This window comes from Toxotes jaculatrix, chromosome 12 (genome assembly GCF_017976425.1).
Source record: "Toxotes jaculatrix isolate fToxJac2 chromosome 12, fToxJac2.pri, whole genome shotgun sequence".
Lineage (NCBI taxonomy): Eukaryota > Metazoa > Chordata > Actinopteri > Toxotidae > Toxotes > Toxotes jaculatrix.
Window position 1 is genome coordinate 316,762 of NC_054405.1, and position 15,102 is coordinate 331,863.

Here is a 15,102-nt window from a genome sequence, read left to right on the forward strand (position 1 = left end):
GTCCATGCAATGTCGGACTTTTTAAACAGAAAAATGAGACGAAATAAAGTTGTAGCCTAGTATTCCCGCAATAAACGGACTCTGAGAGCACGGAACACACCGCAGCAGTGTTCCTAACATTATCCGCTCCAATCCTCTATCTGTATCAGCAGCGACCATAAATCGGCAATTAAGTCATAAGCCAGCGGCAAAATATGCCGGTACTAATTAGTGCAAACATCCAGGTAAAATAGTGAGAAATTTACTTACCGGAAAAACTGTAACACAGACTCCTTTGATGGTCGGTTAGTACAGTCTACACTACAACAAGCCATACTGTCACAAAAACCTATCCGAACATTGGCAAACAAACACGGACACTGCAGCACTGCAGTCAACCACTGGAGGTAGCCGGAAGCCTCTGGATGTAGCCGCCTAGCCCAGCCGATGCTTTAGCAAAGAGCTAACTGTCAGTGTCTGTCTACGGACTGTCACTCAACGTAACCACGCCCCAATTTATTAAGCCTAAATAACACTAAAACGGTTGTGGTACAAAAAAATTCACCCCCCTCACAGTGTTCACGGAGGTGGAAACTATCAATAGAGACCAAAAACAAAAAATGTACCAGGCTTTAAATAGGTTTTTTTAGGCTGTAAAGTTGGCCATTTTAACATGGGGGTCAATGGAGAATTGCTCACTTCTGGAGCCAGCCCCCAGCGGCAGCCGAGGAACTGCAGCTTTTTGAATGTGGAAGTGATCCTCACTGCTGAAACCTACAACTGCCCCCTTGGTTCAGACCCCTTCAGTTTTTGCAGACTTCACTGTTGTAGATTTAATTTTAAATAGATAAAATCAGCATTTTGTTAATCAGTCAGTATAGATTGAAAATGGGCCTGATTCACATTTGGTTAATTATCTATTTGAAATTTGAAACTTGTCTCTTCACCATCTTTTAGTGGAGAGCGTGGTACAAAGTCATGTTAGGAGCCGACAGTCTCTCCCTCCTTCCTCGTGTTTCTGGTAGAACCTCCCTAGTGTTTCTTGTTTGTCCCCTGTTTGTCTGTGTTCTTGTCTGTGTGTGTGTGTGTGTTACTTTGGGATTCCCTCCAGAGCTCCTGCTCACCTGTTTGCTATCACCTCATCAGCCACACCCTCAGCCTGCAGTGTACAGTGGAGATCAAAATTAGAGAATTTATGAAAACTAGATTTTTTCAGAAATAATGTAATCTTCATTGCTCAAAATTTGAAGGAATCTTTGTTGTGGCTATACCATGCTACAAGAACAGTGTTTTACAAAATAACCAAGGCACGTCAACAAAAATCTTTTTTTTTTTGAGGAAAACACAATGATCAAAATTAGAGAACAGTAATGACTGTAGCACGGAGAAAGATTACAACTAAAATTTCCCAAGGTTCCAACAGTCAACAATTAGTAGGAAGTATACAGGCCCTTGCTTTGAATGACTTCAGCACATCTGCGGCCACAGGACATCACTTGTCTCTCACACTGCTCTGATGTGATTTTGGTCCACTTTTCTACCAGTTTGTTCCACAGTTCGATGTTTGTAGTGGGTTTCTTAGCCATAACTTTGTCGCCAAGGATTTTCCAGAGATTTTCTGTTGGGTTTAGATCAGGACTCTGGGCTTTGAGTCCAAATTTTGTTAAACGTCGAGACACTGTATGACGAGACATATCCTTACTCTGTTCAGCGCTGAACTGGCGAGCAATTCCAGCTGCAGCATTGAACCGATTGCCCATTGAGATTCTCCGCATTATCCTGTCCTCTCTTGCATTTGTCTTTCGTGGACGACCAGCCTTCTTGGGGGACTTGAATGAGTGTGTGATGCAGTTCCCAACATTTCTGAATTTTCAGGAACAGAGACCCAGAGTACAGTTATGCTCTGGGTCTCTGTTAAATTAAATTAAATTCCCTTTGATTCAGTGTTGTACAACAACATAACACTGAATCAAAGGGAATTTAATTTAATTGAATTTCTTTTGACACTCGCAAACAGAAAAAGTCCCTTTAATGACAAAGATAAACAGATCTCAATGATGTGATCTGAATTCATTATTAATGTAAAACACAAAACACTCAGGACACATCTAAATCATCAGTGGTGAAGCCAGTTGGTTTGAAAAGTCACATAATTAGATAAATGGAGATCACCTGTGTGCAGCCAAGGGCTTTCAGGTGATTGTAGTATAAATACACCTGCATCTGGAGGATCCAGCTTTTGGTGAGTGAGCAGAGAAACTCTCCACCATGAAGACAGAACAACACTGAGTGTCTCTGAGAAAATGGGATTGAAAAGCAGAAATCAGTGGCTGGATACAAGAGAATTTCCAAGTCACTGAACTTCCCTTGAAGAACAGTTAAACCAATCACTATGAAATGGAAGGAGTGTGACATGGTGAATGATGTATGTCTGTCTGGAGCAGGCTGTTCTAAAAAACTGACATGTCAGAGAAGAAAACACGAGCAGCTCCAAACAGTTTCACACCATGTTTGTACTTTCACACTCTGATATTAGCTTTGGTTTTGCTCTCTCTGTCTCGTCCTTTTAACAACCTCCTGCAGCAGGAGTCACATTGAATTTGTCACAGCTGATGACTCTTCACTTGTTCATAGAAACCAGAAAGAAAAAAAAATGAGAGTATTGTGGTTCAGTGCTGATCCTGATAAACTAAAAGGGTTGCATTCCAGAATAAAGCAGTTCAATATCATTTGGAGGTTAAAGCACATGATGTGTTTTAAAATGTAGTCATAGTTATTAAAAGAATAAATTGTATTTGAGATGTCATCTTCAAAGAAAAAGAGAAAATATCAGAGGTTGAATGAGGTTTGGCACAAAAAATATCTGAATCTCTCCTGACTGACAGCAGCAGGTCTGACATATGGAGGAGAGATGATCTCAGGCAGAGATTTTATTGATAAGGGAAATAAAAATGTGCACAGATGCATTAACCAAAGGATCTCATAAGAGAGTAAGAGTACACCCTTCTGTCAAAATGATTGATAACCCTCCCCCCACCCCCGACCGACCTGACCATGTGGTCTGACCACGTGGCCTGAGCCCCGCCCTGTTTATGATGTCACTTCTTATGCATCTCCCACTTGATCCCTGTCCCTTTTCTGACATCACTTCCTCCACCCCCTACATTCATGCCCCTTCTCTGATATCACTTCCTACACCCCCACCCACCCAAGACGACATGAGATGAAATAAATATAAAGAAATAGGGAGAGTTTTACAACATGTTTGTGGCCACTGGGAGGCATCTCAAAGCTTTACCTCTGAGCATCAACCATCAAGAATTTAACAAAGGTTACTCTTTGTATTCAATCTCAACTCGGGAGAAGACGCTTTGTCCCCCGTTTCCAATAGAAATCTAAGACTGGAAATGAGTTCCCCTGCCCCCACACTACCACTCTGTGTACGCTTGTTAAGATTCCATTTTGGAGATCAACTCTAAACGACAGGTGCTGGTGGATTATTATTAACTAAAAAAATGGATAATCATTAGCTGGAAAATCTTTTGCATCATCTGCTGGGTGATGTATTTTGCGGCGTGTGGGCCTCGGACCAGCTCCCCTTGCTGACTTTGTCGTTCAGAACCCCCGCGTGCTTTATCATCAACACACACCCGTCTCACATGCTTGGTGAACACTGGCTGGCTTTAACCCTGGAAGAAAATGGCATAACCACCTTTTTTGACTCTTACGGTCTGCCCCTTGACTTTGCTCATTACCCTTCAAGTATCTTGCAGTTTTTGGAAGACCGATCTACTGAGATATTATACCAACAGCTTCAACCAATCGACAGCTTCAGCACCCCCTGTCCACCACCTGTGGCCAAAACTGCATTTATCTTCTCTGCCAGCGTGCCTGCGGATTATTGTTTCGACGTGTACTGTCTTTGTACCACCAGGATGCATCCAAAAATGATGACTGTCTCTGACTTTGTGAAAAAATACTAACGCTGTATCCGAAAGTCTACACCCTGTGACTCTTTTACCCACCTGACTTGCTTTTTTCAAATGTTTAAAGATGCCTTGCCAGGCATGTCGTCCGTTTTGAGACGATGACACTGTTCACCTGCATATTTTTAAGCTTTTTCATAAGAACTCAATTCGCGTTCACTTAAAATCTCCCTCATTTGAACATCCAAATCCTCTTCGGCTGTCTGATAGAAGTAGAAGATTCAGGGCGGATCAGGCGGCTCAACTGCTGGGGTGAGAGGAGAAACATTTTCTGGGTCGTCTTCAGAGACATTTTCTAATAAGTCCTCCTACGAGGTTTCCGATGATAGGTATAGTGGCTGAAAGTAGGGGTAAAAGAAATCTGCCTGTCTGCTTCTTCAGCACTTGCTTTTTGCATTTCAAACCCACTTTCCTGTCTGCCAGCAGTATGATAATTTTTTTTCTGTCTCTTTAGTTTTGTATATTGCTGAGATGAGAGGGGAATGTTGCCTTTCAAAAAATTGACTGCAATCTCACACAAGGCATTGAGAAAGTCTGGCAAGGAGTGAACTAGAATATCTCAATGTTTCTGAGGCGTAGCCAGGTACAGAGCTTTGAGTAAGGGACCATTCCTTTTTTATAAGGGTCAACATGGGGAGGAGGAGGAGGAGGAATTTATCTGGGTTTTGGAACGTAAACCGTCAGCCACTGACCAGGGAGTATCCCAGTTCTGTCTGTACCGTTCTGGGCAGGTGGGTGTGAGGTCGACGATTAAATAGCCGTGAGGGTCTTTGATGGCGTCTTCAAAACTTAACAGAAAAAATGCTTTTTGGGAAGGAAAGATCTGATGAGCTAATACATTCACGTGTAATTTATCCCGAGGATTTTTAAAGAGCACCATATAATTACTGTTCAGACTGATGGTGCTGTATTTGCCTCGATGAAATACATTTTGAGTGAGCATCATGATGCTCATACATCTATGATGTCTGTACTGTGTGAAAATTCTAACCACTTCAGGATGGTCAGAGGCCTGAAAAATAACGTCATCCAGAATAATCAGGTGACTCTGCTCGGGAGGAAACAGGTTGTCTTCAAAAGACTCAGGCAGACCTTCAACAAATTTAATATTTTTATTCATCTTTTGCAGCTCAGCATACATAGGTTGAAAGGAAATATAAATCCACACTACATTTTCAGGTACAATATTTACAACATCTTTTCTAAAACACTTAGAATAGAAATGGGTTTTCCCACAACCGCTGGGTCCCACCACCAGACATGAAAAAGGTGCAGTAAGTCGAGGGTCAAAGTTAATTTCCTCCATCATAGACATGGTGATATGATCAATATCCGAAAGGCAGACTTGTTCCGTCGCTAAACAGATGTCTTTTGTCATACACCACTCCAAACTTTTTCTGGAATGCTGAATTTTTCAGCAGCAGTCTCTTTTTATCCCTAGCGATGTTTTGCTTAGGGATATGAATCACCCCCTTCCTCTCCCTAGACTCATCCAAATAACCTTCCACCAGCTCTTTCACAGTATCAAAGTTGACTCACTCGCTGCACTCTCGGGTCTGAGTGATACCCTTGACGCGCATCACTATCTTTTTACTATTTATGGTTTGGTAGGCGTAACTTTTGGGACCAGCAGCGACGTATTCTTGTATGTTGTCACCTCCCAGCTCATCCGTCAAATCCCCCAGATAATGACCCAGTTCCAAAGGGGACTCTCCCTCTTTCACCGAATAAATCACGCTGTCTGTGTCGGTATAGAGGACCCTGTTTCCTAATTGTTCCAGATACCCGTACAACTTGAAACGGGCATAGGCGGTGGTGAAGGTGGCGATGAAAACATTATTGGATCTGCCAGGGGGTACAACGCATCGTTTGTGGTATTTCCACTGAACCATAGCAGTTTTGTCGCTGAGAAAGGCAAAGTACTTGACATAGTAATGTCCTGAAAACATGAAGCGGAAAAACTGCTCCAGTTCACTGACTATCTCAGTTTTTGTCATATTGGTTCTTTGGGCAAACTTACCCCAGAAGCTGTTGAGGCAGAGCTTAGACACCTGTCTCCTGGCGGGGTTTGATTCTATTTTGCTAGCGTCTAATTGAATGGCTTGATGGAGCCGGTAGTCTCTGATATACTTTTCCCTGCTTTCCTCATCACACGCCTCTGGGGGGTACCCCGAAGCCTCCTGCTTTCCTTTCAGAAAAGTACATATGTAGTTGACAAAGATAGAATCGCTACACCTGTCAAAGTGCCACACCTTGTTAATCTCCGCGACTGTAACCCCGATCCAGAGCTTTGTTGAATTCAACGCTGACCCACACCCAGGTCAACGCTCTAGCCTCATCATTGTGTTTGCAAGAGGATGTCTGATTGTTTGTTTCAGCACACGTGCGGCAGAGGGTGAACACCAATTTACCTTGATGTTTTGTAAGGCAGTACGGGGAAAAAGAGACCGCAAGGAGGGTAGATGAGCCCAAAGTAGTTTCATGGGTCATCAAAGTCTTTGGATATGATGGTAGGGTGGCCTAGTGGGTACGGAAAGCTACAGTTAACGTAGGGGTACAGAGACGTCACGTCAACGTACCACACGGTTTCGTCAGAGGCAGCCGTGTGTCTCAACTTCACGGCGCAGGTCCTGCCTCCGTAAAGAGCTTGACATGGGGAGAGAGGTTCAGGGGCTTGAAAGCGTTCGAGAAATGCTTTCACCCCAGGATGAGAACGCTGCATCTCTGACCAATTATGCTCTCTCATGACGATCGTACGGACGCTGTAAACGGTTTTTAGTCTTTGTAATTTCTCGCATGTAGCTTCATGCAGTGCTTCATAGGGGGCTCCTGTCAAAGGGCATTTCTCATGAGGTTGAAAGCAGGTAGGGCAACCGTAATAAAATCATCCTAGAATCCTTTTTCACCTCTGTTCAACGCATGCTGGATAAATCTGTTTTCTGTACGTGCTACCTGCTCTAACCACTGGATGGAGGCGCTTGAATAGTTTTTACACTGACGCCTGTAGTTATCGGGTGATCAGGCAATGAGTGAGAGGAGTGAAGCTGCATATATACTGGCTTGATTGGAGATGGTGAGCAGGTGACAGCAGCAGGTGGAAGCAGTTGGGCTGATGAGGGGTGTGGCTGAGCAGCAGGGCAGGAGAGGGGCAGAGCAGAATGTGACAGGTGAAGGTACGGCTAAGGATTTAGGGGGCAGGAAATTGCTCCTTTGAGCTGAACCTGTGAGGGAAGTATCCCTTGCTCTGGTCGCTAAAACCTAAGGCTTTGGGCATAGCGTTTAGAGACGTGGTAAGAAAAAATAAGGAGTCAATGAATTTTAAACGGAAATCAGGGTCTGTGAAACTCAGAACTTTACTGCCGTGCATGATGACGTGAGGAGGTTTGTAACCCAGTTCTGTCATGCAGTTGAGGATCAGGTAGCTATCAAAACCTCGTGCATTGTGAGCTATAAACATGGCTCCCTGGTAAAGAGGTCTCCTGAAATGCAGGAGAAAGTCTCTTACACAGTCTAAAATGTCTGCTCTTTACCCTTCCACGTTTTGGTGCACACCAAGTAAGGGACATGCACCCCTTCCTTGTCAACAAACATTTCAAAATCATAAAAAATCAATTTCTCACTGTGCTCTGTCACCGGCAGGAGAGGCTGGATGTAGCATTGGTGCTGCTCGGCGCTCAGGCTGTTGAGGGCTACTTTTTCCCCACAGATGTGACACATCTTTACAGGACAGGTGTGAGACTTTGCTCTTTTACTGACAGTGTAAACTGAACAGTGTACAGATTTTTGCAATCCCTACATCTTTTAATCATATTGCAAGTACTGATTTGCTTTTCACCCCTCTGCTGAGGCTCTTTGTGTCTGGTAAAGCACAAACAACAACACGTCCTGCCGCAGTCCTGGCAGTATACACGCCTGTTATCCTCTCCAACCGGACAGAGGTCACAGCAGATGGGGCAGTAGCCCGAGCAGCTGTGCATGTAAGAGTTTTCAAAGGTCTTGTAACAATACTGACAAACATGTCTAGCACCCAGAAAACCTTTCAGATTAAGTATGCCGTAGTAATGATTTTGAAATAAAAGTAAAAACAGAGGATTTGAATGATCTGAAAAGTCAGTCTCAAAATGAGAGAGAGGACGCTCGTCTGTAGTCCTGTGAAAGACCACAATTTTATGTCTGAGAATATTTTCAAATTTTCCAACATTGCTAAAGGTCACGGAAGTTTGTTCGCTCAGACCTGCGAGATGGCGAAGCAGAGATGATCATCACTATTGTATGCCACATACAGATGACGTTTCTTCTTTCGGATGATTTCACAGTCTAAAGTTTTGTGAAGTTTTCGTTTGACACCCCTGCTGGGATTTCTCATCACCTGGACGATTAATTCCAGGTTATCGTCTGAGATGATATCTGCATTGGATTGTACCAACCTTTCTAGCAGACCCTCAAACGCAGGAAGGATGGCATCCCCGCTTTCGTCAACGGTCACGGAGACGTGTTGATGTACGTTTTCTCCTTTGAACTCTAACTGGATCACATCATTTCGCCTAGCATTTGATCTTGCCTCCTCAGACAGATCTCGGAGGAGGATGCTCATAACGTCTATGTAAAATTGTGCAAGATCGGGTACATTTTCGGGGGGAGGGACGGCGAAGGCACGTCTTATTTCCACATTGTTAAATCGTTCGCGGGTCATCGTTCTGGAAGTGGATGGAGGGGAGGAATCGGCGGGGATTCTAAATTTTCCCCCTCGATGCTCTGGAACAGAGTCTGTCTCTGATGATGAGGGTACCGGGGAAGCTGCATGGGCATCGCTGATGGGTGAGCTAGGGGAGGTGAGGCTTTGAAGGGCTGGAAATAATGTTCAGGGTTTGGAGGGTTTGCTGGCGCCGACAAAAGCAAAAGATGCTGGAGAGCATTTTCTAAGGGATGAAAGTAATTCTCTGCACCAGAATTTTGAACATTTATTTCAGAAACAGGTCAAAGGTTATTCAGTTCTTCTACAATTTCTTCTAACTCTTCGGGAATAACTATGAAGTCTTTATCCATTTCTTTTCTTCTTTTCTTTTTTTTTTTTCTTTTTTTTTAAACCAAGAGTGAAAGTGGAATGTTGCGTTACTGATAATGATATTCACCACTGTGGGAGGTGCTCTATGATCCCTCCGATGTTGAGAATGGTGGGAGCGGGAACCGGAACCAGAACCGGAGCCAGAATCACAAGTGGAGCCGTGAGACTGAAATCCTCTTCTAAATTGCACGGGCTCTCAGATCTTCAGTTGTTTGTCTGATGTATCAACTTCAGGCTGCTGATTGAGTGGACTGGCAGGTTGAGGCTCTGTAAACATATGCACAGATAATATTATTATTTTAGAGACTTACCCGTTACAGCAGGAGCGTCCTGTTTTTCTGGAACTTCAGGCCGGATATTTTTGGAGGCCAGTTCTGATCCAAGATCGGGCTGATGTTGACGCTTAACACGGCAGAGACTCAGACGCTTTTTAGACTGATGGATGATTGGCACAAAATCCTCGTCCCCACTGTCTCGTCCGCACACTCCGGTAGACGTATCCGATCTCCCAAAACACCGCTCAGCGCGCTCTACTAAATCTGTAATTATAGTGAGCGACCTGCGTGCAACTCTTTGTTGTCAACAGCTGTTTTTTCTGATTCAGATACTCTCTTACCGTAGTCTGACTGCGTTGAGGCCTTCCAGCTCCTCTGGAGTCACTTTTAAGAAGAGAAACCCTCGTTAAATAATTAAAAAAATAAGACGTTTAAATGAATAGCTGTTCTGAGGAGACTTACCGGTAAACAAGTTTTGTATTTTTTGTGTGAGTCATGTGTATGTTTTGAGTTGAGAAATACACAAACTATCATTATTCTGTGTTGTCCCTGATATTCAAGCAAGTGGACTCATGACACCATTTATTTATATCGTAATCGCAAATCACAATATTGTCCACAATAATCGCAATCGCACCTTTTCATCAAATCGTGCAGCACTAGTGTGTGTGTGTGTGTGTGTGAAGAATGTGTATTAGCATATGATGATATGGAAATAATACTATGTAGACGTAATCCTCAGTGTTTGCTGCAGGGACCCAGAAAACTCCTCCAGCTTTTACACTGACATGGAAAGTTACCAACCACATCAAGAATAATAACACAGTTAATCCGGTGGACATTGTACCGTTCATGAAAGCAATGACTGTAGGTCAACTGAGACTGAATGAGGAAGATCACTTGATAAGTGGACATGAAGCAACTCATGGATCCACAAAGCAACTTTTCCATTTTCATTCTTTCACTCACTTTTCCTTTAATACTTTTATTGATTGATAAATGAGGTGGATATGATGACAGACTTAAATTGTCTGAGGCTGGAGATAATGTTTGTTGCCACAGGAAGACATTCAGAAGTTGTGTAGACTTATTTAAATAGAAATGATTTGTGGCTGAGACAGAATGAAATGTCCTGTAACACTTTATAAACATACATCAGAGAAGGAGGAAGGAAGGTTTGTGCTTTTACCTTCAGGCAGACAAAAGTTTAGGTTGACTCTTTTCTCTCTATCAGTTTTTCTGTGTCTTTCTCTCTCTTTCACTATGCATGCTCATTGATTGTCTCTCTCTTTCTCATTAAATGTGGAAGTAAATGAAATGATTAGGACAGAGCCTGTTGCTGGTCACAGACCAGTAACACCTGTAGATGGAGGAAACCATTTCCCTGCAGCAGATCAGCAATTTCTCTTCAAACAGGCAGAAAATGAGGAAAGACAGAAAACAGCATTTCCTTTCTCTTTCTGTGAGACTTGAAGTACCAGGTGATCATTTCATTTTCAGCTCAATACAAACTGCAAACATTTACCAGGAAGGGAGCAACTTTGAGGAGGAACTCAAGGAAAATCAAGAAAGAGAAAGAAACATTCCCACAGAAAACAGCAGAACTGATAATGTCTGATAATCCATCAGTCTGTAATGATGAAATGTGTCCTCACAGAAAGATGAAGTACATGAAGGATGTACAGTATTTCAGAAATCATGGATCTCCAAGATCTGAGAACCTCTGCTACGCTCTTACTCCTAACAATCACCATCAAAGCCATAAAGACAAGATGTTCCAAAGGTAAAAAGTGAAGCATGAAAACAAAACCTGAGCAGCTCATTAGTTACACTTCACTTACACTGGAGATCCTGCATCAGAGCATGGAGCATCTCTGAGTGAAGAGAACAAAGTGTCCATACAGAAACAGATACATGTATTAAACCAATATATTCTAAGACACGCTCAGATGGACTGAAGTGGTCCAACATGTCTGAATCTGGTTCATGTCCATGACTCATTTCTCATAGCTGTGTTCTTCTCCAGATGTGCCGACAGATGTGTTGTTGATGAGCTGACAGATGTTTCTTTGATAAACATCACTAGATCCTGAATATATTTGGTGTTGTACAAACCTAATGACCAAACCTGGAATTTCCATCTTAATCTGTAAAGTCTGCTCGTTAGCTCAGTAGAACTGAAGGTGTTTTAGAAAAGTGGAAATAAGATGCAGTTCTGCAGCTAAACAGAGGTTTAGCAAAGATCATAGTCTGGTTTAATACAGAAAGAGTTCACATTGACTTCAGACACAGCAGCTGTCTGACTACATTACAAGGTGAAGGTGGAAATGATAACAGAAGCCCAGAAGTGTGAACTCTGGGAACAAACAAAGATCCTGGAGCCACTTTAACACTTGAGCTGTATGTGGATTTGTTCAGTTACTCAAATCAACACATAAGGATAAAGTAAGAAAAACAGAATAAATGGCTCATGAATTCTAAATGTTCCTTCACATTAATCAATCTCCTCAGCTCAACATCCAGTGAACAGCAGATGTGTGGTGCCTTCTGTTTATGAACTAGAGTACAACTATGACACATGCTCATGTTCACACACACAGTTTCAAAGGTTATGTATGTAACCACTGTTCATACACACATTAGTCAACTATAACTGACACATGATCAAATGTTAGATTGACTTTATGAGTAGTTTCATCATGTTGAGAATATTACAGTCAGTCAAACATCTGGCTCAGTGGGATTAGATGATACCATGGATGTAGCAGGTTGGAATTAGACTGATGTTAAACAATATGAGCATATGAACACAAGTGGTTTGTGTTTTGAATGATTTCATTATTTTCTTGTGCCGAGCAAATGAGGACTGATTGGAAATATCCACTCTGAGGAAACGTTCAGTGCAGGCAGAGGTCAAGTTCATCTGATAGGCAGTGAAAACGGAGCTCAGTGAGGTTTGATCTCCAGCAGCTGTGGATGCAGCACAAGCTGAACAAGTTTAATAGACTGGCTTTGTAATGTTTCTGTGCAAATACATCACAAATGAAGAAACAGTCAGAAGAGTGAATGATGAATGAAGGGATGTTACGCTGCCTTTTCATCGTTACCAGTTACAATAACTAGGTAGAAAAAAATCATTGAACTCACTGTGCTGCTCAAAGGCTACTGACAATTACCGGCAACTATTAAGGTGGAATGTTTTCTTGCATGTTACTCAAAGCATGAGTTGACGTTGTGAACCAATCAATACACCTTAAATACTGATATGACAAATATGAGCATTGGATTCATTGGCTCTCTCACAAGACTTTAGTAATGATTGTATAATAAATACACAGTAATGAACATAATATATTTAACTTTCAACTGGATCATGCAAACTGCAGATGTTGTGTGTTTTCACTTGGGAAACACCTTTGGTAAACAGGTAAACCTGACTGATGATGTGTCCTTTTCCCAAAGCTCATTACAGCTCCACTGAATCATCTGCAATCATCTGATCACTCACAGAGTCAAATAAGTAGCAGGGTGAATGATCCACACAACAGAGACTTGGTCTGAGCTCAGTTCAGGTCTCAGAGGCAAATGCTGGCTCTTGATTCACAGGAATAATCACTAAATATAACTTTGTCACTGTGTTTAAGACGTCACAGGTAAATCTTTGTATTTCTGGCCTTCAACTAAATTTTGGATGTAAGTGTGAAAATGTTCAGCTCATGTTGTGACAGTTGGTCTGTAAAGCTCTGATGATCCAGTGTTTACACTGTGATAAAAGCAGATTTCATTTGGGGCAGTTCATTTCTCTCTGTCTCTGACGATGCTGGGATTGAAAAAAACACTTTGCTTATTCTTGGATCAAAGACAAAATAATTGAGGGAGAAGATGAAGAAACAATGTAACTACAGAAAGCAAGAGTTCAACAAAACAGCATCAGGAAACGAAGGTGAGAAATAGGAAACATCTGTAACAGCAAAAAGTTTGCTTTGCATTAGTAGTAACATAACAGCTGTGATGTGGCTGAAAATGATCAGTAAACAGTGAAATAAGGCTGATATCTGAAAGTCCAAACTGGAACAGAGGAGTGAAAGTAAACCCCAGATCACAGAGGTTCAGGTAGAAGCTGCAAAAGTCTTGAGAGCTGAAAACAGAGAGAATTAAGAATAGAGCTTTCTCTCTAGTCTACAGCATAGACACACAGGAGTGTAGCGACTGCAGACACAGCTAAAGGGAGGAGAATGTCATAGGTTGGCAATGGTCAGCTCTGCTACCAAGCAGGACCAACACAGTGCAATTTGGCACAGCTACCCTGCTAACTCCTGTGAGGCTGTAATGGAAATGCATGCCATCACAGCTTATGTGCTAATGAAAAAAAACCCATAATATGCTACTTTTCAGGGCACCTCTGTAACAACCTGAAGCTTCTGAACATCTACCACAACATCCCTAATTCATTTTCCACTGGAAACATTGATGCCTCTGCCTCCACCTGATTTCCTGTCATCTGTTGATACATCAAAGGCATCAAAGGACAAAGACACACACACTCTAACAGAACAGCTCCTCTCTTTAAAACATTTGCACTGGCTCTGACACATGATGCTGGGTTCTGTTTTCAGGGAACTGTGAAAGTGATGAACCTAATTACTTAAAATCACATCAATATTTTATTTATAGAACTTGCATCTCCCACAAGGATTGGCTGACACTGAGACCCAAGCAGAGCTGCTGGTTCTTCCTGTTAGGATTCTCCTCCATGTTTGTGTGGAACAACAGAGGAAATGTATCTGTAAAGAAAGTCTGTGTCCTACCATTATCATCTGAGCAGCAGCCCTCTGGATACACTCCTCTCATCTTTGTAGGAACAAAGAATAACAAACCCACTAAATGCTGCTGAAGATAGTCGAGGATCTTTGGCTGAATCTGTTTCCCTTGTTCTTTTTTTCTTCTGAAGGTTATTGGCAGCACTTACCTGAAAGAAAAAATGTTTCATTGACTTGTGCTTTACTGCATCATCAAAACATTTGCTATCAGCTCTCACACAATTCACCTTTGTTCATTGTAAAATTTATCACTATTTTGTTTTTGTTTTTACTTTTTCAACAAGACAACGTCTTCATCTCCTGCACTAAAACATTTGAATGAGTTATTTGCATCAGACTCTGTAAATTTTCCGCTCCAGTTTCAAATTTCCACATCAATCACACAACAGACATGATGACCTCGACAGCAGCTCACATCCATCTGTGATAGAAACAGTCTCCAGTGCAAATTAGTGTGGTATAAATGTTTAAGTGCTGCCCGGTTAGCTCAGTTGGTAGAACATGAGACTCCATCTCAGGGTCGTGGGTTTGAATCCCACTCTGGGCGGCACCACCTCCCATGGGCTCACCACCTGTGGAGGTGCCATAAGACTGCGGTGCATTGTGAACTGGGTGGCAGTTGCCTCCGTGACCTGGGCCTGGACCCAGATAAGCGGCAGATGATGACATGACATAAATGTTTAAGTCTTTAAAGGAAAACTGGTCCATACAATATCTGATCACCTTGTAGTCTACAGCCATGCTGGAGTTTCTAACTCAGCCTGATCTTCCTATTACACTGAAACGTCCTGGAAAATGATGCTGATTTTCAACAGCACAAAAACCTGAGAGGGAGAATACATTCTCATCAGATCCTGATCTTCATCTTTGAGTCTGGAAGACTTTAGTAATGGATGAGAACACAATTTATTTTCAATAATGTTTATAAAATGAGAGCCAGGTAAGAAAATTGTTGAATCTCAGTGATCTGAACTCAG

The 15,102-nt window shown here is 42.3% G+C and overlaps 1 non-coding gene across 1 annotated transcript; it reads left to right on the forward strand.

The window, feature by feature from the left end:
* Positions 1-14,601: 14,601 nt before the first annotated feature.
* Positions 14,602-14,672, forward strand: trnag-ucc. Its single transcript has one exon. It is a non-coding gene; the product is annotated as a tRNA-Gly (tRNA).
* The last annotated feature ends 430 nt before the right edge of the window (positions 14,673-15,102 follow it).